The 23,700-nt window shown below is 32.9% G+C and overlaps 1 protein-coding gene across 9 annotated transcripts in view; it reads left to right on the top strand.

The window, feature by feature from the left end:
• LOC126914144 (uncharacterized) overlaps nucleotides 1–23,700 on the top strand; it is a 123,132-nt gene that overhangs the window by 86,582 nt on the left and 12,850 nt on the right. Inside the window, exon 2 of one of the 9 annotated variants that reach the window (XM_050717659.1) lies at nucleotides 6,174–6,286. The exons of the other annotated variants lie outside the window; for them this stretch is intronic. The gene's annotated coding sequence lies outside the window, so the exon portion shown is untranslated. The remainder of the gene's footprint in view (nucleotides 1–6,173; nucleotides 6,287–23,700) is intronic. 9 annotated transcript variants of the gene reach the window in all.

Here is a 23,700-nt window from a genome sequence, read left to right as displayed (position 1 = left end):
ATCTTTCTGACGAAATTATACGCCTCGTAATGTATAAATTATTTCTCGAATTATTTTCTATCATATATGGATAAAAGCAAATACTTTATAAGATACACGTATCTCGTAATGTATCTCAATTATTTACAATAAATATTTAAACTACAATAGGAAGGTTGCGATGATCGATGCGACGATTCCTTCTAGCGATATTAAACAACCAATTTGAGTTTATCTCATCATCAATATGTAAAATCAAGCAGTCGATCAACCCAGTGTCTGATATTTTCAGCTTTCTACGCAACGTCATAAATTCGACGTGTCTGCAAGCAATAAATAATTGGTTTTACTTGCGAACTTTCTAGTTGATTCGTTCGATTTGATTTTCCTCGACATAAAATAACTGAAATTATTAACACTCATATATAACTTTAATGTATCCTTTTGATATCAAATATAGAATACGGATGTGCGATTTTTTACGAACATAAGTAATGAAATGGAACTTGAGCAATGACTAATTTCATTCGCTAAATATTATAATAGATATCCTATTTTTTTTGTTAGTATTAACATACTGTGTGTTTTTACACATGTAAAGTTCTCAAAAACGCATTAACATTCGCAGCGTAATTATGAAAAACGAAGAAGCTATTTCGATAATTAAGCGTTTCAAATTTAATTATGGATTTAATGAAATAGTACTATTAGGAAGTAGTAGAAGAATAGTACTATTAGGTAGGTAGTACATTAAGTGAATAATAATATATTAAATTCATAATTCCGTTGTAAATACAACAATATTCAGTTCCATCTATATTTTTTAAAGCTTTTTATTTAAATCATGGAATTTTTAATGAATATTAAAATTCAATCGTAATTTAGCACATTTGAGCTATTTATTCTAAAAGTTCGTATGTGCACGAATTACTATTGAATTTAGAGAATTTTATATTTAACTATGAGTTTAATAATTCTTCGTCTATCTGATTCTTAAATGACAATTGTCGTCACAAACTTATATTTCTATGGCCATAATTAAGAAACAGAATTTCAACAAAGATTTGTCTCTTACCTATTATAGACTATAACAAATATTCTTTTCGAATATTTTATACATTTTTGTATATATTACGTGCATTTTGTATATTTTTATATCTTCGAATTTCGTCTAAATGTATAACAATCCGCGGTCTACTACCGATCAGTATTCCTTCGATTATTCTCCTGTCGCGCCTTACTTGATCCTTTAGTGTGGATAGTGAAAATAAAGGAACTATGTAATCTAACAATCTTGGAAAATGGAGTACTAGCCGTTTATCAGAAACTCGATGAAATGGCGCGCGAAGTCGGATAGCTCGGGTCAAGGTCTGCGCGTTTCAGGATCATCGTCCTCCTCAGGCAAGAGCATTCCATTGAATGTCGAAGGTCAAGAGCTTCGAGGTGAAATAACTTAATGGGCGGCATTTGTCTCGATCTGCTTACGCTTATTATTCCGGCATCGGTGCATAATTGGAAAATAGAGAATCGCAACGTATCGACATAGATTTCACGTGTCGACCTTACGCAACGTGGGTGTGATTAATGTGCCGGTGTAATTAAACGCCGGAGGCGGTTTTCCTTTCCTTTTAGGAAGGAGGCAGTTCTACCTTCGAAGAAAGTGATCCTGTTTGTTGGATAGTAGGTACGAATAGCGCGAAGCGAGAATAAAGAAACAGGATAATAGCTCGCGGACTGGTAATGAATTATTATGAAATTTCACGACGGAACGTATTTGGTTTTATTTATATTACAAAGCAAATATAATTGCATTATTACAGATAAGATATTATTACGCGATATACTATTACAATATCTTTTTACTAACGAAACATGACATGAGATTTTATTATGCATTGTTGAGAAAAATAGAACGCCCTACATGATAACTGTAATGAAACGAACATTAATGTAAGTTTCATAAAGAAAGGTGCGAGTTATAAAAATAGAATCGTTACAAATACCTTACATACATAACATGGTGTATGAATAGCAATAAAACAACGTAAAATGATAGTAACTTTAATTCCTACAAAATGTGAGATTACACCCACAAGAGCAGCATTAAATCATCGGAGAGTTCGTAGAAAGTAGAAAACACATTTTTCATTTCGTTTCGTTTATTTCATTTATCTGTGATATTTCGTTGGAAAGATCGGTATAAGTTCAATGAAAGTAGTAATCCATTAAGATTGCTTCAAATATGAGAGCTAGGAAAAAGAAACAATAGTAGTTTACATAAATTAACAGTGTATAAATCAACAATGTGGATGAAGAACGTCAATCTTATTCACATCTAAATAGCGAAAGCTATTAATACTCACTCGGCATGTGTTGTATGTTAATTTATGCACGCCCAATTATTGCCATTCGCGAGCTTTTTGCCGTAGATAATTACCCGTTTCTTAAATCTTTCTTCTCTGATATACAAAAAAAATCGACACCTTTTCAATCGAATTTAGAAATTATCCTTCCGAGGGTCACGGTTTATGTGATTATGATAAATACGTGGGAATAAATCGCGTGAGAAAGTTTGGTGAAATTTTCGCATGTCGTACGTAGAAACCGTTTCCTCATCAATGATCATTTCGTGTATCGAAAACCCCATCATTCTTCGTCTTGATCCTCGTGTGTACTGTACTTTTTGTTTCATTTTAACCCCTTAATAGTATGATTGCTGACAGATATTAATCATTTATTTATGATACATGTGTATATGTACACATGTTAGATTGAGTCATAAGCAATTGCTGATGCACGTATTGCAAATTCCAAATTATTTACAGTTGCCTATCACTATGTTGGTTACATTGTGTTTAAGGATAAAAGGACTACCTAATAAGCTATAGATATATAGAGACGTCAGTATTATAATCTTAGTCGAAGTTTTCAAGAGTAAAATTGTGATAATTCCGTAATGATCATCAGTAACATCTTGTTGAATGAACAAATATTAGCTCTATGTGACTGGCCTCCTATCTTCAATAAGGGAGACTCATAATTTTCCGGAAAGTACACTTTCTTTAATCAATGATTCATTTTACGTTTTAGAAACGATTCGTCGTAACAAAATTGTTAAGCGTTTCTAAATATACGAAATATCTTTTAATAAGTTATAAATTCATAAATATACGTAATTTATATAAATAGCAATATTCGTTGTAAAAACGACTCGACATCATGGATAACACAATAAAATTTAAGTAAACCAAAACATAACAACATATTAATGTACGATTTATCGATAAGATGAATCACCCGTGACAGCACAACACGCACGAATTGAAAAAGAGGATAAGCACCATGTAACGTTTAACACGAGTGTTACTTGCAACAAGTATTTGTACGCGTCAAAATGAAGTGTGGAGGCATAAAAAAGATTGTGTAAAAAGAACAACAAAGTAGCATACATGGTACGTGAAAATGGTTAAAATGGCCAGCCGTATTTGGCCCATGATGTTGTGTAAGAAACATACTTTATGGCTCTTTGGTTACTTGGTAACAAGTTCATCAAGGTGATCCTTGCATGAACTTTAACATAGCCTTTCTCTTGCTTCATCATGCTGGCACCCACATATTGTTAACTGTAGATGGTCTGGCTGATAATTTCTTCAAAGAGCCATGAACTTGAAGTGGTACGTGTAGACTCGCGCATAGGATCATTCCCGTGCAATTATCGGAATACTAACCATATTTAATCATTTCAGCCGATAAATTCAGCGTACGTTAATTCATTATAAAATCAACTAAGAGGATCTTCTTTCGCAAATTAGCGATATTTTATTTATAACAGTTACGCAACAACTGTTAATTTTAATTTAAAATGACGAATGTTTTCCATTTAAATCTAAGAGATAATAATGAATTTTGTTGTTAAAAAAACAACGTTTCCTTTGCATAATTTAGCATAGTCGAGGGGATAGTTTTCAGAAGATAGAATTGCAAATGAAACCCACGATGTTCGATCTAAGGAATTAGAAATGTAAACGTTAGTATCTTAATTATAAATTTGTTGTTTAGAAAGCAATGAAAATTGAAGAGATAATGCCACTTCTTCCTGAGATGTCTTGCTTTGGGAAAGTTTCGACACACTACGTAGATGAACTAGTTTCGTAACATGAAAATTTCTACTACAGACGTTCGGGATTATCAGGATTACATGGAAAAGACACTTAGCAACTTTAATAATCCTTTCACGGCCAAGAAGAAGGGAAACAGCAACACAATGTACAGCAAACGTTCTTTATTTCAAATAAAAGTTGTTAGCAATTATTAGAATTATACGCAGAAGACTGCTTAACAACTTTGATAATCCTTTCAATCGTACAAAGAAAGAAAAGAAGATAGAGAAACACCAAATTGGAATACCATTCTACATTCTATCGTAAAGAACGAAGAGCTCCAAACGCTTATTCCGTTTAAATGGGTATACAGTAGAACTCAGAACAGTTTACATAAATGGAATTCATAAGAGATCGCCGATTCTCCCAACTAGCTATTACTTTTTGATCGCATAATAGGAACTCAGATCCAGATAAGTGGATTGAATCGGTAAAAGTTCAGATAATCCGGTATTACCTACGTTCCAATAAACGAAGTTCCCATAAATGGGGTGTACTATCGTAAAAGAAAAGTTGTAATACATAAACGAAATAAATGACGGTTAATGAAATTTCATTGACGCGGGCACAAAAGCGACCTGTGATTCACCGTGAAAACCTCGCCGGGGCCGATCTCGGGTGAACTTTTTTTCTTCGTCGATATCATAATGGGTTGAGGAACGGCTACCGTTCGACTCGAAAGGGAACTTGCCGGAACGAGACGTGCGGCTGATCGTGCGTGTTTGCATGTCTGCCACCGCATCACCGTGACAACAGTTACACATTAGCGATGGAATCAAGTTTAATATGTACTTATAAATCCAAGTCATATTCAATATCCAAGGTTCTCTTCGTAAGGTTCGAATATTACTCATAGCGTAAACGGTTCGTTCATTATCCTGGCAAAGTATTCGATCTTCGCGAGATGTGTTCGAACCATGGAATGAGTACTTGCAAGTTTTGGAAATCTAGTTATAATTACTTCGATATTAAAACGAGTAGATATTTCTTCAAGTAAGAAGACTCGCGTGACGAACTTACGAAACAGTATTAACATAAAATTATGTAAATCATGCATGAAAATTACAATAGTGGGTTTCAATAATGATCAAGGAAAATGATCGTAAGAGAGGAGATTCATAAAGTTTCGAACCTATCCCATCAGTGTTCCATTCTACTTGCAGCTACTCTTTTAATTTCCCAAAGTACTCATACAGAACACGAATCTGTCGTGTTCACGTTCGAATTTACTTGAAAGTACTGCTTCTTTTCTTTCTTTTTTTCTTGAAATACTTATAAAGGATTTGGGATCTGGTCAGCCAATGTTCGAACCTACTTACAACGTACTTAAGTCCATCACTACTACATATTCGTATATACGATAGTATATACAAACGCAAACCTTGATGCATTAACCAGTGTCCTTGAGACAGGAGGCCACCACCTCTCTTCTGCAAGCGGGCGCTTTGCCGCGGGCACAGATCGGACTTTGTAGCCTTGTCCGGGTGCGAATCGGCGTATCGTTTGCTCGGGGCAAGCCGCTCTTCGCTCGATTGGCGTCTTCTCTCTTATCAACGTTCCTACGGCTTCACGGTTTGGCCCCTAAGGCGTTCCATCGGCCAAAGACATTTAGAGTTACCTGTAACTAAGTGTAATGTTGCTTTAATTAATGTGGCTGCCTACGAGTCCATAGTAGGTGGTCTGAGGGATATCGCTAGTAAAGAAAGCAGCGGGTATTGCGGCTATTCTTGGTATGAAATGAAACGCTCTCTAGGGATTTGGCACAACTGGTGGAAGCTTTTGTCGTATTGGATCCCGTTAGTTTTTTACGAGGAATTAGGTAGTGGTAGAAGAAATTACAAATTCGTTGAATGGATAAACTCTTTGTTATTTGTATCATTTATAATTAATCCTTTCGAGAGAAGTGTAAATAAATTAGATGATATCGTGATATTAAAGATTTCAGAGCGCTCCCACAGGAGGAAGATTAATTTTTATTGCTTTGTAACGGGAAGAAGTTGCGATTTTGTTAATTCTTTTTTTTTTTTTTTTTAGCATTTAAAATTAATTCCTTCGTGAAAATTCTGAGTGACTAAGTAGAAGTTGTCTAATGGCACGAAGAGTATCTTAGTTTCTTAATTGAAGAGAAAAAGATAGCTGCTTAAGATGTAAGTAATTTTTAATGTACAAATTTATGTGTATAAATAGAAGAATGTTTACTCGTAAAAATTTAACTTACTATATTACGAGAAGTTTTGTCTCTATTCTTTTGTTTATAATATATGTATGGTTAAAAATATATGTTCCGTACTCGTGTATAATATATGTTTAGAAATATACTTTTCGCATTCTCAAGCTCTACAACATAAACTAGCTTCGCAATTTTTATCTCAGGTAGGTAATAAGTACAACTTCAATTCAATTGCTTTTGGACTTTCCCTATTTACATGCTTGTCACTGTATATCGTATATACCTCGCTTAGCAAACGAAGAGTTTGCAACACGTGGAGGCGGACAGGATCTTCTTCTCTTTCCTTTCCTCGTTGCTCGCAGGCCATACGGGAAATAGGCACAAAGGATCGAGCAGAAAAGGCGGCGGAACGACCGCGTAGGCACCGGTTCGCTCCTTATACGAGTGACACAGAGGAGCGCGCAAGCCGCGCCCGGCTAGGGCATTATTATGCGGATGATTACCGTGCTTCGAGGCTAGGGGAGAATCGCTTTGCCTTGTCCAGGGACTTATTTCCTAGGGTGAAAAGAAAAGCCACGTGATAAGCATCGGCGGCTCGTGAATCACACCACGTGATCCACGGGTTCTCTTTCGCAATACAGTCGCTTTCTTTCTCGGCCACGATCGCGTGTTTCATCTCTTTTCGTGTTGCCTTCTTAAGAGCTGCATTTAATGGTATTAAGATGTTTGCTCTGGGCGCGGTGTAAGTCGGCCTGCAACCGGAAAGAAGCTGGCTCGCCGGTAAAAAGCTGGGAGAAAGTGTGCCGTGAATATACTGGTATAAACGTTCATGTGGAACGACTGTAAAGCTCCTTCGTTCTTGAAATTCGAAACCTTGTTGTTGGATGTTGTATCTAACGATAAGCATTGCTTGTTAGATGAGCAATACGCACCACATACGTACTTCGTTGCTCCAAGGTGTTAAATTTCCTTCTGATTTTCTTAGCTAAACGTTCGCGATGATCGTCATACAATCATCACGATTCTTAAGACGGGAACATTGGAAACTAAAGTTTGTTTTTTATGAATAGGTGTTTTGTGTGGCATCGTCTTCGTTTTGTTAAATGGCTACTTAAAGTTTCGTTAATGTTATTGTTAATGTTTGTTTAGTGTTTTAGGCATGGCATTTTTGCAAGTGTGTGTTAAGAAAGATAACATGGTTTGAAAAGGGGTTTTGTGTTGGAATAAGTTGAAATATTGTTACGGATAATTTTTAGTGTTTGAAATGTGAAACAATTTTTTTATATGAAAAAATTTCTTTTCAGAAGACTAAAATAGTTTCTTTTTAAATGGATGAAGTTTTAAATTTGTTCAACACGTTTTATGGGTTTTAATTACCTTCTTATCTTGCTTTGTAATTTATCCTCCACGACGACATCCGTGAAGTAGTTTAAAGTATTTACATTGTTATATATGTATATGCTTCTTTTAGTTAATAATTAATACATATTAGTATCTCGCTCATAATCATATTGTATTTACATAACAATTTTTTCTTGTCTCGATACAATAAATGCATATTGATAAGTCTATTTCATTATTTATACCATACTAATATTTGTGAACATATTTCCAATCTTTAGACCGTTTGGAAGAAACATTCAGAAATTCATTTTTCTATAAAGAACAAACAAAAGAATTGACCAACCACTTTAACTCAATAATTTCATCTATCGGACAACTTCTTTGAACAAATCAAGGCTGCTAGTATCAAATCCGCAGCTAGAACTGCTAAAAAATGCTTTCTGCCCAAATATAAGATTCAAAGGCGAATGTTGTCAGCGCTATTTCTGACATTCAATGCCCTGTGTACAATTGTACGATATAGAGAACCTGCTCTTGAGCTCTTTATTATTTCATTAAAATCCATGACGCCTGAAAAGGCGTTGCTCGTTAATACACCCTCTGAGCGCACGTGCTGAAAATAAACCGTCCTTAAGTGGAACAATAGATTCCTCGCACCTGAGGCTGGACGATAGAGCAAATCGTCGCTGGTGAAAACGATAATGGCAAGTTTATCCAAAGATCATTCGGGAAGATCGCGTTGTCTGTGGGTTGCTCGTAAATTCCGGTGAATCGGTCGGATATCTCGATCAGTAATGGCCTTCTTTGCCGCGTGACTCGTCGAGGAAGAGGTCACTTTGTTCCTTTAAAGTTTAAAGTTTAAAGCATCCGCCACATTATGACCTAACTTCACATCGTTTTATTCGTTCCTGATCGCCGTTTTCAAAAATCGCTTAACGAGAAATTTTGCATTTCTGTACGTCATAAAATATGTGATTAAAGCGCGTGTTTAAACTTGTGTAAATTTCATATGTAATAAAGGTAAAAGATAATTTTTATTATACACACATACACACGCCACTAAGCTACTTCATTGTTTATATCTGAAATATAACATAGGGAAATTAATTTTATTCTATGTCCAGATCAAGTAAATTGCTTTCAAATATAATCCGAATTATCAATATTGCGCTTGAGTCGTAAACAATATGGGATTATTTTACAATACAACAACATTTGCTTTTAGAATTAATTTCATTTTATTCACCTTAGAATAATATGTGTCTGAGATTGTGTATGGAAACAATTGCGAAGAAATATCTGCATTTTTTATGTAATTGACGATATCGATATAATCAGAAATTATTTGAAATATTATTGTTTGAAAATCAGCTTTTAATTGATTTTAAGATTAAGAGCATTGAATGATATTGGTATAGTTATAAAAATAACATTCCCACAGTAGAAAGAAAAATCGTTTGAAGGAGATTTGAATTTATTATTGAAATATTCATTAGCCCGGAATGTTCATTGTGAGAAACTTTCGAATTTCAGCCCAAGAATGGTGTGTAAAAAAGAGTAACAGGAACTGTAAAGTAGTCAGGTATAATCTTCACTAAACAATTGTTTGGAAAATCCCCAAACATTTAGTGCTGGAAAATTGTTAATATCTAGATTTATTACCTTATTGGGAACTTTGTACCTGCGTTATTGTATAGAATTTTCTAATCTCACCTTCTGTCGCTACCCGGATCCGATCCATTTTAGATTTTAGAACCGTCCAACAACCAATGAGAGAACTATCTTTCCAAGTGCAATATTCGTATATTTCGTTAACGTCTTTATCGAACAGTCTTGGTCTGAGCAAGAAGGTGAGCACACATATCTGAATACGACTATATGTCTGTTACTATCACCAAAGTATCTGTAGCATTTTCTTCCTTTTTTTTTCAAAGAACGAACTGTGCTTTCAATTTAATATTTAATATTTGTGCTACGATTTAAGTTTATCAATATGATTTATATGTGGAATGCAACAGAAATCGACACAGTGAAAGAATTGATGGTTAGAGAAGATGAAATTTGAAGTAGGTTTTTCAAAAATTTATTACTTATAATAATTATATAATAATTATATAATATATAATAACATTATATAATAATATATTATAGAATATATCATTCTCTTGTGCTTAATTCCTTTCTACAGTACCATTGTTATTTTGCATCTAAATTAAGCTCTTTCGTTTAAACTTCTTTAATATAATCTTAGTCGATTTCAATTATTTTGATCTTTATTATTCTTATACATTTGAATTTAGCGATACTGAATTTGAAACAAAAATTTGGAGTGCATAATGATTAATAAAAAGTATTAAATATTATCTGACGAAATACATGAGTTATTTATGTATCATAAATTAGATGTAGAAAAATAATATGACAGTATTTTTAATAAATTCTTTAATGTTGTTGCAGGTAAAATACATTTAGTTTCGTGAAAGTTACGATTCCATTTGTACCTACAGTTCAGTGTATTAATGATCTACCATAGATATATGTTTACGCATGGATTTGTGAGTAGACAGAGTGATTTTATTTCATTTTTTACATCCCATTCCACTAATTTTGCCATTATTTTCGATGTTACGTATGATTGTTGGTTTTCGTACGATGGTTGGTATTAAACATTCTTTGATTTAAGTGGCACGGTGAATTAGGAAGATAGGAACAGTTTTCATAATATAATAATTTTTCTAACTATAAGGAAAGAACGCTTATTCTAAAAGCACTACTTCACCTAACCAATTAAGTTATAATTACTTAGTTACTTATTTATAACTACGATTAGATCAAGTATATAACTATTCGCTCGTCTTAGGAATGGATCAACGTTGAATCCTAAGTAGACGAAAATAATTTTAATGCGTAAAACAAAACGTAAATTCTAATATAAAGTATTTAAATTGAAACTATATATTATTTTGAAATATTTATCATAAATAAAAATTTGGCTAATTGACGATCAAGAAATAATGATCGTTATCCGTATCTTTAAATATTTACGATGTTCATAAAACAATTGCCATATGTGAGAGAAGCATCCTAATAGACATATAAATAACACGTCACTTTTAATTCTTAAATTTCATTCTAAAAACACAGGAATATACGGTATAAAAAATGTAGTAGAAACAGATCGATAATATAAGAAATGACCAACACGAAGATACCTGCAGTAACTGTAAACGGTATATTTCTAAATTTCTAAATTTTAAACAACGTAAGGCAAATAAAAAATGTATACATTGAAAATTGTTATATTCGTGCAATTTGCAAAGCGACATTAGTTCCTCGATGCATAACTCTAAATTGGCAAGGCAGATAGAGCCGTTGGGTTTATTGACGGGTTTAATGACGGCAAAAGGAAGCGGCACTGTCTGTCGAGCCTGGAATGAATCATCGTTGACGGGTAAAGGTGGGATTCGTTTCCTCAACTGGGACGCATTATGCTTCCAGGAAAATTACAACATACACTAAAGGCTATTAAATGCTGCAATCAGTTGCCCGCACTGGGAAAAGTCTGATCTTGTGCAACCGCTGATATCTCGCTGGCTACTTGCTCACAAATTTTCTCACAAAATTCAAGAAACTGCAAAATTTATGATTTCCTCCGCTCTCTTGTATAATAAGTTACTAACTAATAATAGTGATGAATTTCCAAAATATAGAATTGCAACTTGTAGAATTCTATTGTTTTAACAAGTAGCGTTTACAATAGTTTTATAAATCACAAGTACTGATGACGTTGGTGATTTAATTCGTAACTCGTAAAATTTGTTTCTGCAACAAAATTATCTGTCATTTATCTTCCAGATGTACGTGAGCAGCATATATTTATTAATAAATATGGAAATTATGTACAAATTCGAAAACAATTTTTATGGAACTTAAAATACATTTCACATACATTTCTCATCTCATTTGGCATAAATAATAAAATATGATACGATTATGCAAATTTTATTGTAAATTGCTAAATGTTAACGCGGAGATATTTAATATCTTAATTTAATTCTTATCGTAAACTACGATTACGTTCCGGTTTATGGGAAAAAATGCGGCGTTATTAAAAATTGAATGAAAATATGAAAGTTAAATATAATATTCAATTAAAATATAAAGGTAAATGACTTAATCTTATAAAGATATTGATGTGACAATAGAATGCAAAATTGGTTAAGATATTGAAATCGTTTCATACTGTTACCAATAAATTAACGCATTGGATTAATTTCAGAAAATCAATCTAACATTCGTTATTTAGAAAGTCATCGAAAATTAATCTGACAGTTTTATTCCTAGTGAATAAAACATCAAGTTTGAAGAAACTCTACATATACACGTTTCTCCCCGGATACAGGCAATCGTTGCATGTTTTTTGTCGCAATAAAAATTAGAGGAATTTCACAGTGTGGAATAGCTTCTGTACCGAACAGTAGAACGATTTTCTAATGTTTCTTTCATGGGTTGTGGAAGAGTTACGGTATAGAGGAACGGGAATGCAACGTAAAAATATAACCGGTATAAATCATGACTTCCGAGATTTCTCGACGGTGCTCTTCCTCTTTGTTGAGACGTGGATCGAATGCAAAATCGCTGACCATTTATTGTCCATATTTCTCCCTAAGAGAGCGCAACGATGATAGTATGTCTTCACGTGCGTTATTCGTTTAGAATGTTTTATCGTTTATTTGAGTCCACTACCCGTTTTCAATATAAGCAATTTAATTATTGAACTATAACATTTCAAGAGTGACGTTAAATGATCTTATTTTATGTTCGGTAATTACATGAAACTCCTAAGCATGTTGTAATTGGTTAAATGTCAATTGAGTGACGTACATTTATCGAACGTCAATGAAACATTTGAATATTGGTAATTTAGAGTTTTATTTTCTCGTTGCCAATTATTAGAGTGTAATATTTCAAGAGAAACGTTAAGATGATTTTTCCTTTGTAGTATGAATATAATTAACAGGAATATGGCATCCCTACCTTAATGGGTTACAAGTTTATTGACTTATGTATCGTAACTATAATTAAATGATACATATTGTATTTGAAACTGAAAATTACAATAGATAATTACAGGAATCCAGACAGGAATTTTTCGTTCCAGCAATATAACGATTCTCGATTACAGCTAAATTACTAGTTTCGAATTAATAAAATTTGAAGCATTGTTTTAATTGCTTCAATGTGTCGATCGAAATTAAATTTGAGATATTATTTACGCATTTCGCTATTAAAATTTGATGTCTTCGTTTGAAGCTAGCACTACAATATAAAGCTCATTAGAAATATAATTTGTATGTAAATGCACGCTAAAGAAATTATCGGAAATAATTGTGAATATCGGTAGAAATCTGTGAATGTTCATTTAGACAGAAATTAAATCTCTTTGCCATCAAAGATTCGATCAATCGATAAACCGTTCAAATGTCTAATCAGTGAAACATTAAGAATTAATTTATTTCCTATTTTTTAATTCCTTTTGTTTCCTCTGTACAACATAAAAATCTAGTACTATCTCTAAACGAAATTAGAAACCATAATAGCTGAAATCTACTGTATTCAGAAGATTAGAACGATGAAATTGATGCAACATTACGGTGCTGAATTTCAAGGAGACGAGCAAAACGATTATGCATTTAATTGGGTCAATTACCTGTAATTAATGCAGAAATAATCCGAGGAATCTTCACCGATTATGCAACCTGTTTATTACTATAGTCCGATACTAATTTCAAACTATCAGTTTCATCTGCAACGCATCACAAACATATTGCGTATTTTTATTTCATTTTACGACTGTAATACTGACTTTGCTTGACGTTCTACTTTAATAGATTGACAAATGATTATGTCGTCCACAGGTAGAAATATAAGATAATTAAATGTGAAAAAACTGCGGTGATCAAATCAAATTGTTAATACGTATATATTTATCCATGATCTATTTCAGAATACGTATGTACATAAATTGACTAGAAATTATGTAATATAAATAATTAAGCGACAAGACAAGATTTTCAGATATACTTGTACTAAATATTTTGTAACTTTCATACTTCGGATTTGTTTCAGGCTTTGCCAATCCAATCACGATAGTCGAATATCATGAAAATGTTAATGAAATTTCAAAATGTTTCACATAACGCATCTAATATATTTATAAGAGGCGTCTACGAGTATTCGAGTAGTTTCGTGACCCTGTGTAATTTTATGCATGTTTCATGCGAGATCGTGACAATTATTTCAATTGCCTGTTCAGGGTTGTCGTTAGTAACAATCGAGCGAAACAAAAGAGCGTAGCACGAATTTGCAGGAAAATTGCTAGGGAGATTAATGAGCGGCGCGCGTTGCCATGTGAAGGCAGACAGAAACAGGAGATCAGGAAATCCTTGCTTTTGCAGACCAGGCTAAGCAGCTATACTCTCATTTCGAGGCGCGCGTGACAGGTTAGAGTAGACGATGTCCGTCTCTACTCTCCTCTCGACCCACCCCGTTTTCCTTTTCCAGCGATCTGACACTGAACTCGATCGTTGATCTCATTCAGGGTCGAGTGTTCCTCAAGTTCCTTGAGTTACGTTCCGTGTTCTTGTTGCTCATCGTTTCTCTCCGCCATCTAGCGCCTGCTATTGTCCGTGAACATTCTTCTTGATCGAATGCCTATTTCTGATACGGCCCAGCACCGATCCAAGCAATTTCAAGAAAATAGATTTTATATTGTTCCCAGAACGAGTACCTTCTCTCATATTCTTTATTTGTTCACAATATTCTGTACAATTATTCTTTAGACGATCGTATTCTACTCTGATATTTTAATTTTTGTTTAAGGAAATGTTGTATTTTAGTCTAATTTTAGTATCCGTGTTTGATCGTGTGTTTATCTTCCAATTAAGCACTTTTTTTATAACCTTCTACGTTTCATTTTCGTAGTATTTATTATTTTTCTTATTTCTTCGAATAGGATTTACATTTTCATCGCGTGTGAATAGATTGATAGATTGATTATTAAATTTATTTTAAATGATACAGATAAAATACCCATAAGAATAAAAATAATAATATATATTCTCTGATTCCACTAAATATCAAGGTAAGGAAATTATTACGTTATATAAATCTGAATAAAATAGAAGCAGTGATGTCACAAATTCATTCCCATCAGGCAATTCACACCATTATTGACATTTCAAACCTTTTCAATGGTTCACCCTCTAATGCTTGGAGTGTACCTTATTTTACAAGATACACAAAAGCATGTGATAAAACAGGAAGGAAGATAAAAGAAATAAGAGCATAAAGAGTGAAAGTAAATATACTACCGTTGAAAGTAGACTTGATCTTTATAGCTCGTAAAACTAAACTCTTTATGTTAAACCTTTGGAATCGATTTTCTTGGAATATTCTTGGAATATATATAAATATATGGATTAATATGTTGTTACGATATATTAATAAATCATTATACAATCTGATTTTACTTGAATTATATATATAAATAGTAAGTTATATATACTTTTCTTTAAACTAATTCCTTACTTTTATTCCAAAAATAACTTTCAACATTAATTTTACTTCATATTAAGATGAAATAAAATTATTTTAGTTTCCAAATAAATAATAAATAAATATATAGGATACAAGTACAATATTTTACTTACTATACGATTTATCGATGTTAAATGATATCGAATATATGTTAGAGAAAGCTAACGAATAATAACTTTATAGCAATATGAAATAGCTGTAATTTCTTCTGAACAAAACCAATAACTCAGGTTACTCAACGATTTAGAGTTCAAACGTTTAAAAAAATTAAGGATTGATTAATTAACATATTACATGGAAAGCCAATAGAAATGTCGTTAGAGCGGAAGTTGCACATCACTTGCCTACCATCAACGTTGCCGTCCTACTGCCTTTTCGAACCTTATGAGATTCACAATAGTACAGTGATTCTCAATCATTTCCTCATCGATACTTTCCAATCATTCAAGAAACCTGTTTATGAAAATTATAGTTTGTGCGTCGTGTGATTCTACACCTGACTTTCAATTCGTAAATTAATTTTAAATCCTGTTGCTTTTCTCTGAACGTACCAATTCATGCCGTATTATCGAGCCAATATAATAATCCATTTATAAATCACAGTTATTGAAATTAATTTATATATCAAATTACGCACATGGTTCGATTAATCTCATAAGTGGATAAAGATCTTTATTGTCACTTTAATCGTTTTGATATTCCATGGCTGTAAAAATTCATAATTATTGAATACGTATGTATATAAATACAGTTTTGATTCCTGTATTATAGATATTATATTAATACGCGCTGAAACATCCCCACGTTTCTCTTTATCGCTTTATATCTACTCGTGTAGAGTATAACATTTTCTATGACTATCAATTAACTTTGCTTTTATTATGCTTCGAATTGTCTTTTAGTTAAACACGAGAACTTTCATAGGACTTCCTGTAATATACAAAAATTATAATAATATTTATAACGATAGTAAGCTCTTTATGGCAATATTGCACGACGTATAATTGTTATACGATAATAATGAACGATAATAATAATATTAGAGTTTAATCTTATTCATAGTTACCTAAAATTAAAAATATTGTGTCTTATACCATTTTATCTTTAATTATTATTATACGAGAACTATTTTTGGACATATAAATAAAACATAGATAGAATTTATTTTTAAAAGTGTTTTTGAAGAGCCATATAATATCTGCAAGCTTATAATATGATTAAAACGGGAATTATAGCGAGATACAAACAGTTATATAATAAAATTCATTAGATTCTAGATTTTCTCATATGTTCCTTTTTATTATCTTTTCTCACGTATTAATATATCTTAAATCGAAATAATTTGAAGAAAAGTTTCGACGATACTGGATCAGATTATTGTTAGTTTATTATTTCAGCAAATATCTCATGGCCTTTTCACACAAAGAAATTATTAACTATCACTTACTAGCGTTGTATAAGATTGCGAGTAAAAAAAATCTCCGTTAGCAACAGAAATATTTGGCTACACATCCGTAGCCGGCTCACTCTATAATATAATTCAATCTTTGATACAATCTAGGAATTACTGCAACGCTCTTATTAAACGCAGTTGCGCTCGCTCGCGATATTAGTAATACTTCAGTGCTGTCTGATACTAATTAGCAAGCGGTGCATTTATTTCTCAAGACGAGTTAACGCGTTTCATGTGGGAGATATTTCCTCGATATTGAATCTGCTGAACAAATATGGGCAAACGTTTACATTACGCGAAAACAATAAAATAGTATACTTAATTATATTGGATGATACCCTGTATAGTAATAATTTAGTTTGAGATGCAGTAGGATTATATTTACTTGGACTAGCTGAGATAAATAATACTACAAATTATATACATATAATTATATATATATTGTCATAATTATACAGTAACTATAAATATATTTTAATCGCTAGAAATTATCATTTTTACCAACAAATACATTTATTGCGAAAATTTATCAATGAAAAATTCGAGTTCCTTTATTTAACCAGTTAACTGCGTTTGGCGTGTATACTCGTCGTCGCTTGTATTTATTTACGCATTCTATGATCTAATCCCATGAGATTTTTAAAACTAAATCTCGCAGTTAACTGGTTAAAGTAATATTAAATTGTTTTTAAGGTAAATTATTAGTAATAAAAAGGATATATTCGAATGGAATATGAGAGACAGAAAATTTGTGCACTTTTAGCGTTAGACTCCGATAGATAGCAATCTCTCGGATAAAATAAATTTCGAATCATACAACGAAAAAAAAATTATGAGAAAGTATAAGATGCTGTTGCGAAACTGCGTTATACATTTAGCAATATGATTATACGGTAGAGTAAAACGGTGTTTCCAGTAGTAATTTATCTATCCCCAATATGTGGACGTGAAACAATTGTACAGGCAGTTTCTTTAATGAATAGTCAGTGTGTCTATTACACGGTAATTGCCGAGTAGTAATGCAATAATAGTTTAATCACAGCCCTTCAATGTTTGCTTAAAATAAGGTTTCACTTCAGTGAAAGTTTGCTGACCTTTTCTCTGTCGTACTAGTCAACGTGCAACGTGTAATCGAACAATTATTTCGGGTATTTTATCTCGTTTCGAGATTCAACTGTGTAATGATCGGTTAGCCAAGACACGCTTTGCTCTTATTCACTTAAACAGGAGAAAAAGTTTTCCTTCGAATAGTGTGATCCTGATCGGTTTCTTCTGGTCTGATTTTTCGGTCTTCCAGTTGAAAATCGCAGTTTAGTTTAAATAGTTTCTCTTCTCGTTAATCTACGCTCGATGATTTGGTGCATGTAGGTATTTGTTGGTTTGCAAGTAAAATAAGTAGCTATGTTTAGTAATGCACGGTAATGCATACGTATATTGTGTTGTGTAACGTTTCTACGTTTAAACAGCTACCCACTTGATTCTTCGCAAGCGAAACGGAAAAAGAATTGTAACGCGTTGAGTACGATGAAAGAAATAATTAATTACTCCTCGATAAGATGGATTTTGTTTTGACAATTTTTCGTTCTTATTTGAAAATTGCCAATTAATGATGTTTACTAATTAAAAACAATTTATCAAGAAACAGAAAAAACATAGAACTTTTTCTGTGAAAGCTTTATATATCATTTAATGTATGCTTCCACAGAACTGCTTATATGATACTGCTGATGTGTATAATATTAAAAGATATGAATCTACATTTATGATTATATGTTATGTTATGTATATTTTATGATTTGTTATGATATGTTATGATATGTTATGTAATTACACGGTAATATTTATTATGTAGGCATTAAAATAGTCTAGAATTATTCTAAATTATCTCCTAATCCATAAAAAGAGAATATTTAGAAGATTTAACAGAAACAGTTAATTTTTTTATGAAAGATATCAGTTAATTATTAGCAACGATTGTAAATAAACTACTGTTTCACATATATGAGACAAATATATAAAAAAAGAATTCAGAACAAATCAATAAAATCATTATTTTCGATTAAAACTAACAATTCTATCTACTCAAATCAAAAGATAAATTGCAACACAAGTGGATCACTTTATTTCCCCTTAACAAAGAGAAAACTACAAAGTTGAAAATAAATTGATCAAAACTAACAATTCTATCTATTCAAATCAAAAGATAAATTGCAATACAAGTGGATCACTTTATTTTCCCTTAACAAAGAGAAAACTTCAAAGTTGAAAATAAATTGATCAAAACTAACAATTCTATCTATTCAAATCAAAAGATAAATTGCAACACAAGTGGATCACTTTATTTTCCCATAACAAAGAGAAAACTTCAAAGTTGAAAAAAAAAATTGATCAAAACGCTACTTTCTAGCCTTACTTTCCAATTCGACTTTGCACAGCAACTTCTCTTCAAAGGTCCGGCAGTTGAATGACATTTTGAATCTCTATTAATCAAGGCACACTTCGCGAAAGAGGATACACCGTGTGTTTTCCATGGCTACCAAAAAGGAGCGCGCTCAACGAGCATTGTACCGCCACGTTTCTTCTCGGTTGTTCCCCGCTCATTACGGGAATTATTACAAGGGGCACTTTGACACAAAAGCCCCGTTTTCTCTTACTTTCCTGCTTTACCGCTTGACTAGTCGTGTCATGCATTACGATGCTCGAACATCGGCGGAAACGCTTGGCACGCACACTTAGGCGGCTCTTTTAGAAAGAGCAGATGACACGGAAGGGATTTGTCGTATTCGCGCGACATTTACGTTTTATACAGTGCCGCACAAAATGACAGGACACCTTGTATAGGCTATTCGATAAATCGTAGAACGAGAAATCTGTACAACACAGTATATTTAAGATTCTAGGTTTACAGCTTTTTAATTTATTAATGATAGGAAGTTTTATACCACGGTTTATATTAAATCGTGGTATGAGAAATCTGTACGAAACCGTATACTTAACCATGTTACGTTCTTTTAGTCAATTTTGACTCGTTGTATTTTTTTAATATTAAAATGTAAAAGTGCCTCAAGTATGAGCACAATATGATAGAACCGTTATCAATACGTGGGATTTCTTCTTTTAATTTTATATTGGAAATTTCTTTAAGACATTAAAAGTCTTCTTATTCGTAGAAATAAGAGAAAGATTTTTTAATTTATTAACGACAAATGTTTTATACAGTACGACAAATTCGCATATTTCTATGTCTACAGCTTCTTAATTTATGAAATAAATAATACAATCAAAATTGCATTCATGGAATGCCTTCCATAAAGAACATGAAATAACAAAAGTAGAATTCGGAATTCAAACAGAATACTCAATTTAACAACGAAACAAAATCTCTTTTTCTTTCGATTATGACCCATGGATTAGGTAAAACCTCGTGTCTACATGCACTGTTACCCGTACCACGATTTTCAATCCGAATGCTGGTGCACCGCAACAATTTTTGAAACGTGCAATACCTATTTAGTCAGGAGCATTAACCTCTTTTCCTTTAGACTGTCGCATAAAAGCAACATTAGCCATCCGGTGTGAATATCCTGTCTTGAACCGAATATATTTTTTTCTGTGTCGCAGAACTCGAATAATTATTTTGTTGCTTCTATTAGACGCGAAAGGTTGACAATCGCTGCTATAGCCGTATTGCTGTTGATCTAAATTAACAAGGGCAATATCGAACATCATGAAATTCTTCGGCTCTACAGACAGTGCAGTTATTAATCAAAACCATTAACCGCTTATCTTAAATCACAATCTACTGCTCCAACATTTGTATGTTCATAGATAAGAAGCTGGACGCTAACTTCTTCATATTTCAAGCTGTATAACGACCACGATAAAACTTACATTGGAAATCAGGCTCGCTTCATTCCCACCATTCAACCTTATCTGTGCTTCTGAGTCATCATCCCGATCGAATCCACGAAGGCACCATCAATTTTAATCATGCTTTGCAACGAGAATCGATAACAAAATCGCCGATACCATGGTGCAATTTCTGCTCTCGATTCATAATTCGTATCCATTCGAATGAGAATTCTTCGAACGCGTAAACCCTATGCGTTTTCATTCATCGCGTTGAATCCGCGTTTGAAAATTGCTCGGCTCGACTCGCAGCGGAGAAACGGACGGATATTAGGCCCCAATAACCTGATTCTCGTCGCTTTATTCTCATCGCGCGTACTCGGACACGTTATTTTTCAGCTCTCCCCAGATCCCCCTGGAAAGCATACCGATCACATGTTGCGCGTCGAGTTGACACGAGTATACTCGCGGTGTTCGTGATCTTTATCGACGAATAACGAAAGTAACGATTATTACCAATAACGAATAGGAAGACGTTGTGAAAATACAACAATTACAACGAAATTATAGAAATCGTGGAAGCATTCCAAACATGACTATAGACACTTTGTACTTTATTGGATTTCTCGAGTGTCTAATTAAAATTAAAAGAAGATTACTGAATAGTTCGATCCACTCTAAATGCCATTGACCGTACAAGTATTGAGATCTAAGAAATTGAACAAAACGAGTGCATAAAATCTCGCATCATGATACCTTATTGTTTTACTTCATTGATTACCTGCTTTCCACGTCAGTGAAAAGTAGGAAGAAATGCATGAAAACGTACCAGAGCGAGAGCGCGAATCAAACAATAAGGATAATAATTAATTCTTCAACGAGTTTCGGAGAAATTTCTACTAGAATCCTAGCTCTGACCTTTGAAACTGGTATAGAACATGCTACGCAGTGATCAGAGTTAATTAGGCAACTCCAAAGAAGTAAATGTTGCTTACCATTATTTATAGAAATTGTAATTACTCAATCAGATATATTACAAGTTTTTAAGAAATCGCAATCTAAAAATTCAGAACGCTATCGGAAATATTTCTTTTATGCACTCTTTATTGATATTGTTGATATCTACTAGTGCAATTGAAAATAAATCTCGCATAATATTTCATACACTTTATAGGAAGAAACATGTTTCGAATAAAATATGAATGAGCGAAGCATCAAAGACGATCAGTTGCGATCGTTGAATATGACAAATCGACGCGATAATGGATTATAAAGAAAGGAATAGTATACTGTAAAGGTCTATACAGATAAGTAAATTTGCAATTTATCAATTTATTTCGATCAGATAGAAGGGATTAGATCGAACAATTAGTTTCTTGTAGAAGGTTGATGCTTTTTACTTTTTGAAGTTGTTACAGTAAAATGTTATAAATAAACGACGGGTTTTTGTATAAATTCATAATTTTTTTGTCTGTATATCTTATATCTTATATTTTTATACTGTAAATAATCCTCTTTCATTCTAGTTAAATATAAAATAGAATTTAACTTTCGAAACAACTTAATAATATGTGTTGCAATATTGTTTCTAAAATATACAATGAAAAATCTACCTGTCCAGAGATTGAAAACTTTTGTACACCACAGTATATCATTTATATGAAAATCAACGTTAACTCTTAACTAATATCATTGGGCCTTTAATACCATAAATAATCTAAAATTAGAATTTTATTTCATTTTATTACTAACCTCTGTATCGAGGATGTAAAATACAAAGTAAAATTAAAAATCCTAAATTTTTTTGATCCAGCATGAGCCGTCTATAACCTATCGATACTATGAAGGCCAGTGATGTATCTGAGGATAGATTAATCAGTCTGCGAGGTCCTTAAAAAACCTAACCCAAACCAAAGGTAGAAATTGTACTTTCGAAGGCAATAAATTACCCAGATTAGCAGGACGATTTCGCGTGTTTGCGGTGTCGCAGAGCCGTGGCATGTAAGAGATGACAATCGAGTGAAACAGACGGAACACCGAGACACGTCTTACACGCGACAACACCTGTCACGCGTTTTGCGTTTCGTGAGCATGTACGCGATTAACTTCCATCTCTGCTCACGTGTTATTTTCGCTCAAGAAAGTTGACGTTTCTCCTGCGTTTGTGTCGTTCCTAGATGCATTCTACCGTACCCTCGTCCTCACCTGCAGTCATATTGCATCGTCGCAACGTGATTATACTGTCTTTGGAGCTCTAACACCTTGGATTTATTCCTATGTCTCTTAATCCTGCTGCAATCCTTCAATTTATTATATCCCAGTCTCGCTTTCGTTTCAACGAAGCAAAAACTCGAGACCGGACTTTTAATGTTTTAAGAAAATCTTTGATTCTCCGTAACAATTCCTTTTTATTCTTATTAAACTTAAACAAATTTTCGAAGAGTTTTGCAAAGATCGGAAAAAAGTTAAACTTTGGTTTACTTTATTCGTAATGTAATATGTACTAATACAGTTTCTTGTATAAAATACTTACATATATTATCATTCATTTGCGGCTTCATTGTTGCATTAATGAGAACCCTGATTGAAGAACTTGAATTATGCAAGCACCAGTTATGCAGAAACTCATTTCCGTTGTATTAAATTCTCATTGCTTGGTTCTTTGCTGTTACAGCGAATAACTGGTAATAATTATTGTTCGAAAGTTCCATATATATCTAGGGTGCGCCTGCAATCACGACACTATAGCCGGAAAGGGAGTGATTCTGTGTGAAAAAATAATCGAAAACGTAGAATAGAACCTTTTCGTGTGATACCTCGTATTCGAAATGACCATGGTAGGTAGATAGTTTAAATAGAATGAAAAAAGAGATTGAGTTTGATTATGACATAGTTAGATGCACGCAAGAATATCCAAGGTAAATTTTCTGAAACAATAAAATTCATACGAAACAATTTCATTTTATATTTTATATTTTTTGACCTAGAGTTTCTTCCCGGTTGTATTGTGAATTTTGAAATCTGTTTCCTAATTTTGGGATTAAAAATATTGCTACAAAACAAATATACTTTTTAAAGTCTGTAATTTACCTATTTATCACTGCACTAGTGTGTTTTATTCTCGAATTATTGTACCGACACCAAAA

This window comes from Bombus affinis, chromosome 3 (assembly GCF_024516045.1).
Source record: "Bombus affinis isolate iyBomAffi1 chromosome 3, iyBomAffi1.2, whole genome shotgun sequence".
Taxonomy (NCBI): Eukaryota; Metazoa; Arthropoda; class Insecta; order Hymenoptera; family Apidae; genus Bombus; species Bombus affinis.
Note: the sequence above shows the minus strand (reverse complement) of the source record. Positions and strands in the feature narration are given on the sequence as shown.